The sequence below is a fragment of the Desmodus rotundus genome, chromosome 4 (genome assembly GCF_022682495.2).
Source record: "Desmodus rotundus isolate HL8 chromosome 4, HLdesRot8A.1, whole genome shotgun sequence".
NCBI lineage: Eukaryota > Metazoa > Chordata > Mammalia > Chiroptera > Phyllostomidae > Desmodus > Desmodus rotundus.
Genome location: NC_071390.1, coordinates 104,026,184 through 104,036,505, shown reverse-complemented (window position 1 = coordinate 104,036,505; position 10,322 = coordinate 104,026,184). Strand labels below are relative to the sequence as shown.

The 10,322-nt window shown below is 38.4% G+C and overlaps 1 pseudogene; it reads right to left on the bottom strand.

Annotated features, from left to right (window-relative positions):
* Window positions 1–463: 463 nt before the first annotated feature.
* LOC112322306 (proline-rich protein 11 pseudogene) lies at window positions 464–10,120 on the bottom strand (annotated as a pseudogene).
* Between the last annotated feature and the right edge of the window lie 202 nt (window positions 10,121–10,322).

Sequence of the window (10,322 nt, the reverse complement as noted above, 5' to 3'; positions counted from 1 at the left end):
ATGAAGGATGGTCTTACCTCTTAACTGTTTATAATGAATAGAAATCAAATCTAGAGAGAGTCTTATTTTTTACTGATCAAGTTTGTAGCACTTAATGAATGATTGAGTTTTACAGTTTGAAATACTTTTCAATTACCTGAGAATACCTGAGATGAATTGGGAGTTAGGTCATTATCTTAATGTCATAGCTGCACCTACAGAGTACAAATTAGACTTATGTAGTTAAATTTGAAAAACCTCTCCACCTTAAATTGAGTAATTCCAGGATAAGCATCACTTTGGGGATTACATTTTCCATCTGTTCTCTTACTGATCATGCAAACTAGAAAATATCCAAATATCCACTTTATATCGGTATTTATGGGCTCCATAAATAGTTTGAGTCTTTAAATAATATTACATATTAGAATAATTATTTATACATACCCTATTACATTTTTTTTAAAAAAGGATTGGGGTGATTTTATCTTTGTATTTTATGAATTATCACTAGAGTCAAGCAGAATTGGCACCAGTTTTGTTCATAAAAGATGTTGGTAGAAAGTGGCAGAGTTTGAATTGGGTTTCTAGGGTGAGCCAGCTGAAACTTTCCCCTAAAGATTCGGCTCATTACTGGGGCCAGTGCAGTTTCTGTTCCCATAATTTCTTTATTGGTAAGTGGGGTCTCACCTGGGCTCTTCTCTACATTGACTTTTCTAAGTAGTTTCTACAGAGCTCTCTGACTTTTACCAGGAGTAGTGAAGACATTTGTAACTTGGATTGATAACGCTTTGGGTTGAGCTTCAGGGTAACATGCTGCAGGTCAGAGATGTAACTAGTGGATTCCATGCATTTGGTGATGGGACAAGGTTCATCCTTTCATCAAAATTCTGTTGTTTTCTTTTTTAAATTACAATCAGTAGGTCTTTAAGTGTTATCTGCATAAGTTCTTTTTTTTTTTTTTTTTTAAATGATCCAGCCTGAAGTGTGTTAGTGAGAATGGATATTCTGAACAGGAAAGGTGCTGTTGGTGGTGGAGGTGGAGTCAGAGGAGGAGGTGGAGGTTGTGGAGGTGGAGCAGAAGAGGAGGAAGGCTGGCCATGGCAGCTGGGAGGAAGTACTGCTTGGGATTCTCCTGGGGTGATTAGAGTGCAGGAAGGCACATTTGTAAGATTACCAGTGGTATAACAGGTTTGACAACAGCTTGCACAGGAAAACTTTTCTGAGACGGTTTTTAGTGCTTCCTGGAGCTTTCATTATTCACTTTCCAAAATGCAAAACCAATTTTTAAAACTATAAAGTTCTTGGTGGCAGAAACAGGATGGGCAGATGGAGTCTTTCAATACTTCTACACTCAAGGCTATGAAGTCCTGGCACCAGTTGTACACAGAACATACTCTATTTGTCCAGAGTTTTACTTCATCTTTGATTTTTGGGAAATTTGAAGTTCCAGAATGATCTTAGCCAGCTTCTGCTAAGGGATATATCTGTTGAAGAAATAACCACTCTTTATAGTGAGGGTGGCAGATGGGGAGGTGTAATTAGCTTGGACTGAAGGTGAGAGGATTCTTTTTTTTTTCTTAAATAATCTTTTTGGAGTGGGAATGTGCTGGCTGAGTAGGTGGACGATAAGCCCACTTGTGCCCCCAGAACTAATTTTCAGCTAATCTTCTGACAAGTGACCTGAACAATCAATGGAATCTCAGCTGATATGAATTGTTGAAGCCAAGTAGTACAAAGGATTCTTCACATCATCTGCATCACCTGTACAACAACATACAAGATGTGGTGGGCAGTATGACTCTCAGTCAACCAGCTGGAGAGAAGAATGCACCAAAGAATGACCTAAGAACAACCAAACCCCAATTACGACAAGGGAGCCTGCATAAATGGCATAAAGAGCATCCCAGGAACATACAGCTCAGGAGATCAAGGAGACTGCACCACTGAGTCCCACAGATCTACCTCAGAAAGCCACCCCACATAGACAGGGAGTCGAAGCAGATCAATCTAATACACAGAAACAAGAGGAGCCACCTCAAAAGGGGAGACAGAGAAACAAACCCCAAACAAAAGGAAAGGAGGAATCCCCAGAAAGAGTGCTAAATGAAATTGAGGCAAGCACTCTATCAGACACTGAATTCAAAATAATGGTTATAGGGATACTCAAGGAGCTCAGTGAGAACTACAAGGAACTTACGGGGAAATACATCAACATGAAGAAGGACATAGAATTTTTTTTAAAAGGACATAGAAACCATGAATAAGTGCCAGGAAAAAAAGCATACAGTATCTGAAACAAAGAATTCACTAGAGGAATTAAAAGCAGGCTAGATGAAGCAAAGAATCAAATCAGTGAGTTGAAGAATGAGGCAGAGAAAAAGACCCAAACAGAACAACAAAACAAAAAAAAAGATTCTAAAAGAATGAATATAGTTTAAGGGAGTTGAAGGACAACATGGAATGTAATTATATATATCATAGGCATACCAGAAGGAGAAAAAGAGGAGCAAAGGATAGAAAGACTGTTTGAAAAAGTAATGACAGAAAGTTTCCCTAACTTGGTGAGGAAAAATGTCACTCAAGTCCAGGAAGCAGAGAGGGTCCCTATCAAGAGGAACCCAAAGCGGCCTACTCCAAGACACATCATAATTAAAATGGCAAAATTTAAAGACAAAGAGAGAGTCTTAAAGGCAACAATGGAGGAACAGGAAGTAACATACAAGGGAGCTCTGATAAGGCTATCAGCAGAATTCTCAACCAGAACGGAATGGCATGGAATATTCCAAGTAATGAAAAACAAAGTCCTGCCACTGAGACTACTCTAGCCAGCAAGGCTCTCAGTTAAAATGGAAGGGGAAATAAGGATTTACCCAGACAAAAAGGCTAAAAGAATACATCTCCACCAAACCAACACTGAAAGAGATCCTAAAGAGACTGCTTTAAGAAGATAGGTAGATAGATAGATAGATAGATAGATAGATAGATAGATAGATAGATAGAGGAACACAGGTACAAAGGGAAAAATGTCAATGAATAAGTACCTATCAATAGTAACCTTAAATGTAAATGGATTAAATGCTCCCATCAAAAGACATAGGGTTATTGAATGGATAAAAAAAACCCCATCTTGCATATATGCTGTCTACAAGAGACCCACCTCAGAACAAAAGATCTACACAGGCTGAAAGTGAAGGGATAGGAAAAAAAATATTCCAAGTAAATGGACATGTAAAGAAAGTTGGGATAGCAATACTTATATCAGACAAAATAGACTTCAAAACAGAGGCCATAACAAGAGACAAACAAAGTCATGATATAATACTTAAGGAAGTAGTCTAATAAGAGTATATAACCCTTGTAAATCTATATGCACCCAATATAGGAGGACCCAAATAATAAGGAAAATCTTGGAGGACTTCAAGAAAGATATCAACAGCAACACAGTCATCATAGGGGATTTTAACACCCCACTGTCAACAATGGGGAGATTGTGCATACAAAAATTCAAGAATATTGTGGCATTGAATGACACCCTAGATCACCTGGACTTAATTGATATTTATAAAGCATTTCACCCCAAAGAAGCAAAATATATTCTTTTCAAATACATATGGATCATTTTCAAAGACAGACCACATGGTAGGACACAAAACAAGCCTCAACAAATGCAAGTACATTGCAATCATATCAAGCATCTTCTCAGATGACAATGGCTGGAAAATAGAAACTAATCTCAAAGAAAAACACTCAAAAACACTGAAATACATGGAGACTGAATACATGTTATTAAGTAAGGAATGGGTTAACCATGAGATCAAGGAAGAAATCAAAAAGTACCTAGAAATGAAAATAAACACACAAATATCCAAAACCTATGGGACTCAGAAAAGGCATTCCTGAGAGGGAAGTTCATGGCAATACAGGCTTACCTAAAGAAGATAGAAAAATCTCAAATAAACAACCTTATCCTACACCTGAAAGAATTACAAGAACAACAACAAAGAAAGCCCAGAGTGAGCAGAAGGAAGGAAATAATCAGGATCAGAGCAGAATTAAATGACATAGAGACTATAAGAAAAAAAAATTCAAAGGATTTATGAATCCAGGAGCTGGTTCTTTGAAAAGATAAACAAAATTGACAAACCTTTAACCAGACTCATCAAGAAAAAAAAATAGGACCCAAATACATAAAATCAGAAACAAAAGAGAAGTTACAACCAATACCACAGAAATACAAAGGATTGTAAGAAATTGCTATGAACAATGACAACTCAAGTGGACAAGCTGGGCAAAATGGGCAAATTTCTAGAAACATACAAATTTTTCAAAACTGAATCATGAAGCAGAAAGCCTGAATAGACCAATAACAACTAGTGTAATTGAAGCAGCAATAAAAAATTCCGAGCACAACAAAGCCCTGGAATGGATGGCTTTTTAGGAGAATTTTAGCAAATATTTAAAGAAGAATTAATTCCTCTCCTCATACCATTCCAAAAAATTTAAGAAGAGGGAAGACTCCCAAACTCTTTTTATGAGGCCTCTATTAATCTAATTCCAAAACCAGATAAAGACACAACAAAGAAAACTACAGATCAATATTTCTGATGAAAATTGATGCTAAAGTCCTCAACAAATATATTGGCAATCCAATCCAGCAATAAATTAAAAATACCATACACCATGATCAAGTAAGATTCATCCCAGGGATGCAAGGATGTTATAATATTAACAAATCAATAAACATAATACACCACATAAACAAAATGAAGGACAAAAATCTCATGATCACATCAATAGATGCTGAAAGAGCATTTGATAAAATCCAGCACCCATTTATGAAAAAAAAAAAAAAACCACTTAGCAAACTGGGAATAGAGGGAGCATACCTTAACATAATAAAGGCTACAGATGATAAACCTACAGGCAACATCATACTCAGAGGGCAAAGACAAAGCTTTCTCCTTAAGATCAGGAATAGGACAAGGGTGTCTGTCCACTTCCACCACTTTTATTCAAATAGTACTGGAAGTTCTCACTGCAGCAGTCAGACAAGAAGAAGAAATAAAAGGCATTTAAATAGGAAAGGATGAAGTAAAACTCATTATTTGCAGACAATGTGATAATGTACACAGAAAATGCTATAGGCTCCGCCAAAAAACTACTTGACCTAATAAGTGAATTTTTCAAAATAGTGGCATACAAAGTAAATATTAAGAATTCATGAGAATTTTTATATACCAACAATGAGATATCAGAAAGAAACTAGGAAAAAATTCCTATTTACTTTAGCAAGAAGAAAAATAAAATACCTAGGAATAAATTTAACCAGGGAAGTAAAGGACCTGTACTCAGAAAGCTATAGAACACTGAAGAAAGAAATTAAGGAAGATACAAATAAATGGAAGCATATACCATATTCACGGATTGGAAGAACTGACATCATTAAAATGTCCAAACTACCCAAAGTAATCTATAGATTCAATACAATTCTTATTAAAATATCAAGAGCATATTTCACAGATCTAGAATAAATATTTCAAAAATTTATATGAAACCAAAGAAGACATAGAATGCCTCATCAATCTTGATAAAGAAAAACAAAGTAGGAGCAATCACAATACTTGATATAAAACTACGCTATAAGGCCACTGTAATCAAAACAGTCTGATACTGGCATAAAAACAGACACATAGATCAGTGGGAAAAAAACAGAGAGCCTGGAAATAAACCAATGTCTCTATGGTTAATTAATACTTGAAAAGGAGGCATGAGCATACAATGGAGTAAAAATAGCGTCTTCAGTAAATGGGACTGTACATGCAAAAAATGAAACTAGACCACCAACTTACACTATACACCAGAATAAACTCAAAATGGGTAAAATATTTAAATATGTTATGACAACATAAAAGTCCCAGAGAAAAACATAGACAGTAAAATTTCAGATATCCCACAGAGCAATATTTTTGCCAATATATCTCCTAGGGCAAGGGGAATAAAATAAAAAATAAAAAATGGGACTACATCAAACTGAAAAGCTTCTGCACAGCTAAAGAAAACATTATCAAAATGAAAAGAGAACTGACTATATGGGAGAACATATTTGCCAATGATACATTGGACAAGTATTTGATGTCCAAATATGTAAAGAAGTCATGACTCAACACCAGGAAGACAAACAGTCCAGTTAAAAAATGGACAAAGGAGGTGAACAGACACTTCTCCAAGGTGAGCATACAAATGACCCATAGACATATGAAAAGATGCTCAACATCACTAGCCACCAGAGATGCAAATTAAAACCACAATGAGACTTTCAGCTAAGATGGAGGTGTAGGTAGATACATTCTGCCTCCTTGCACAACCAAAAGAAGGACAACAACAAATTTAAAAACAAAAAGTAACTATAACTGCGAGAAAATCAAACTGTATGGAAGTCTTACAACCAAGGAGTTAAAGAAGAAACATTCATCCAGATCAGTAGGAGGGGAGGAGACTGGCTGCTCTGGTGGAGAGGACTCGGGGCAAGGCGGCAGCTGGAGGACCAGGTAAGGCGGTGGCTGGCGGACTGGGTGGTTCCACATTTGCATGCTGATAAGCCGGGAGGAACAACTGGGGAGCGAGACAGACCATCCAACTCAGGGTTCCAGTACAGGAAAAGAAAGCCTTGAAACCTCTGACTGAAAAAACCTGTGCGGTGTGAGGAGGCAGGAGAAACTCCCAGCCTCCCAGGAGAGTTCATTGGAGAGACCCATAGGGTCCTAGAATGTACATAAACCCACCCACCTGGGAATCACCAGAAGGGCCCAATTTGCTTGTGGGTAATGGAGGAAGTGACTGAAAGCTGGCCAAGAGCTGAGCAAGTGGCATTGTTCCCTCTCTGACCCCCCCCGCCCCAGCACCACAAAGCAGTGACAAATATGTTGGGGCCCAGGTTGTCCCACCCTGGTGAATATCAAAGGCTCTGCCCCTCACTACATAACAGTCACACCAAGACAAAAAAATATGGCCCAGATGAAAGAACAGATCAAAGTTCCAGAAAAAATATAACTAAGTAATGAAGACAGAGGCAACCCATCTGATGCAGAGTTCCAAACACTGGTAATCAGGATGCTCACAGAAATGGTTGAGTTTGGTTGCAAAATAGAGGAAAAAGTGAAGGCTATGAAAAGTGAAATAAAGGAAAATGTACAGGGGACCAATAGTGAAGGGAAGGAAGCTTCAAATCAATGGTTTGGACCAGAAGGAAGAAATAAACATTCAAATGGAACAGAATGAAGAAACAAAAATTCAACAAAATAAGAAGAGGCTTAGGAGCCTGCAGGACAACCTTAAACATTCCAGCATCTGAATCATAGGGGTGCCAAAAGGAGAAGAGGAAGAGCAAGAAATTGAAAACTTATTTGAACAAATAATGAAAGAAAACTTCCACAGAGCAATATTTTTCCCAATCTGGCAAAGGAAAGAGACTTCCAGGAAGTCCAGAAAGCTCAGAGAGTCCCAAAGAAGTTGGACTGAAGGAAGCATACACCAAGGCACATCATTATTACATTACCCAAGATGAAAGATAAGGAGAGAATCTTAAAAGTAGCTAGAGAAAAGGAGAGAGTTACCTACAAAGGAGTTCCCATAAGACAGTCAGCTGATTTCTCAAAAGAAACCTCGCAGGCAACAAGGGGCTGGAAAGAAGTGTTCAAACTCATGAAAAGCAAGGACCTACATCCAAGGTTACACTCTACAGCAAAGCTATCATTTAGAATGGGAGAGCAGACAAAGTGCTTCCCAGATAAGGTCAAGTTAAAGGAGTTCATTATTGTCAAGCCCTTATTACCTGAAATGTTAAAGGGACTTATCTAAGAAAAAGAAGATAAAAAATATGAACAGTAAAATGATAACAAATTCACAGTTATTAACAACTGAAGCTAAAAAAACAAAAACAAAAACAAACTAAGCAAACAACTAGAACAGGAACAGATTCACAGAAATAGAGATCACCTGGAGGGTTATCAGCAGGGACTGGGTGGGGGGAGAATGGGGAAAAAGGTACAGGGAATAAGAAGCATAAATAGTAGGTACAAAATAGATGGGGGAGGTTAAGAATAATATGGGAAATGGAGAAGCCATAGAATTTATATGTATGACCCATGGACATGAACTAAGGTGGGGGAATGATGGTGGAATGTTGGGTACAGAGCAGAGGGGGATAAAGGGGAGAAAAAAATAGGATGACTATGATAGCATAATCAATAAAATATATTAAAATATACAAAAAAATAAAAATGCTCTTTGGCTTTTAGAAATTTGCCACTATGGAAAAAAGGCAATGGCTTCAAGTGACTATAATTGATTGAAATATCCTTTCATCTCTTAATTCATTTGATGATTAGAACATAATGCCAATAAAATTAAGGTCATAGGGCTTGATCTTTCTTTAGATGCCCCCCCACAAAAAAATAAAACCACAATGAGATATCACCTCACATCTGTCAGAATGGCCATCATTAATAAATCAACTAACAATAAGTGCTGGTGAGGATGTGGAGTAAAGGGAACCCTAGTGCACAGTTGGTGGGTGTAGCTATTCTGGAAAGTAGTATGGAATTTCCTCAAAAAACTAAAAGTTAAACTGTCTTTTGACCCAGCAATGCAGCTGCTGGGAATATACCCTAAGAATCCCAAAACACCAATTCAAAAGAATTTATGCACCCCAATGTTCATAGATAGCAGCACAATTTACAACAGCCAAGGACTTGACACAGCTTAAATGCCCATCAGTAAATGAGTAGATCAAAAAACTGTGGTACATTTACACAATGGAGTATATGCAGTAGAAAGAAAGAAGAAACTCTTAACTTTCACGATAGCATGGACGGAACTGGAGAATGTTATTCTAAGTGTAATAAGCCAGTTGGTGAAAGACAAATACCATATGATCTCTCCTGTAAGAGGAACATAATGAACAAAAGTAATCTAATGAACAAAATAGAACCACAGGCATGGAAACATGGAACAGATTGACAGTGACCAGAGAGGAGAGGGAGGGTGATAATGGTGGAAAGAAGGGGAAGGGATTAGTCATAGAACATGTATGAATGAGCCATGGGCATGGACAAAAATGGGTATTGACTGTGGGAGTGGGGTTGTGCTCCCACAGTCAATAATGGGGAAAAATGGGGGTAACTGTAATAGAATAACAAACACCTGATAGATTGCTTATCTCCATTTTGTTTAGTTCTTTTTCTGGGGTTTTGTTCTGTTCTTTCATTTGGGCCATATTTCTTTGTCTCCTCCTTTTGGTAGCCTCCCTGTGTTTGTTTCTATGTATTAGGTAGAGCTGCTTTGACTTCCTGTCCTAGTAGTATCAGCCATTGTAGAAAAGCTCACAGGGTAAATTCGCACAGGCAGAGCCTTAGGTAATCACCAGCACAGGACAACCCTTGTGAACCAAGTTGATGGAGTCTGTCATATGGTGTCGCCACTCTGTGGCTCTGTATGGGTGAGGGCTCAGAGAGGGGACAATGCTTCTGCCCATCCTCTGGAATTTTGTCTAGGAGGAAGCTGTCACCCAGCACTCTCTCTGATTCCAGACACTTCAGTTTCTCCCCATATGCCATTGGTGCCTTTCCACCTGCTGGAGCCCATAGGGAGTGAGTCTTTGTAAGTCCTAAGTCCATTGTAGGACCTTTAAGAGGAGAGTCTTGAGAATCCTGCAATTTCTTCTGCCTCCCCAACCTCGACTGGTTTTTACAGCCAGAAGTTATGGGGACTTATCTTCCAGGCAATGGAACCTGGGTTGGGTGGTGTGGTGTGGGGCTGGGACCCCTTGTTCCCAAGGTATCCCTCCTGACTGTTATCCACCACACATGGGTGTGGGACTGTGCATTCCATGTCTCTGCAGCTCTCTATGTCTCTACCCCCCCTACCCATGTGGATGAATGTGGCTTCTTTAATACCTTGGTGTTGGACTTCCATACAGCTTGATTTTCTGATGATTCTGCATGATATTTGTTTTGTAGTCTAGTTGTAATTTTTGTTGTTGCTTGTTGCAGACTCTCACCAGTGATGTCTGCGGTGTTGTGGATGCGACGAACAAATTCACACGGACTGCAGAAGTCCTGTGGAGAAAAAGGGATGGCATGGCCACTCTCTGAGAGAGAGAGCACCCCAACCCTTGCCTGGATAGGCTGTTATTGCTTTCTAATAGCATACATCAAAGAAGGTTCTCATTCATTATGCTCAGGTTTGCTTTAGGTAATTACCTTTTACAGATGACAAAGGAAAGGATGTTGCCGATTACTTCTTACTGGTAACAAAGAAAAAAAATTGTTGTAAATGCAAGG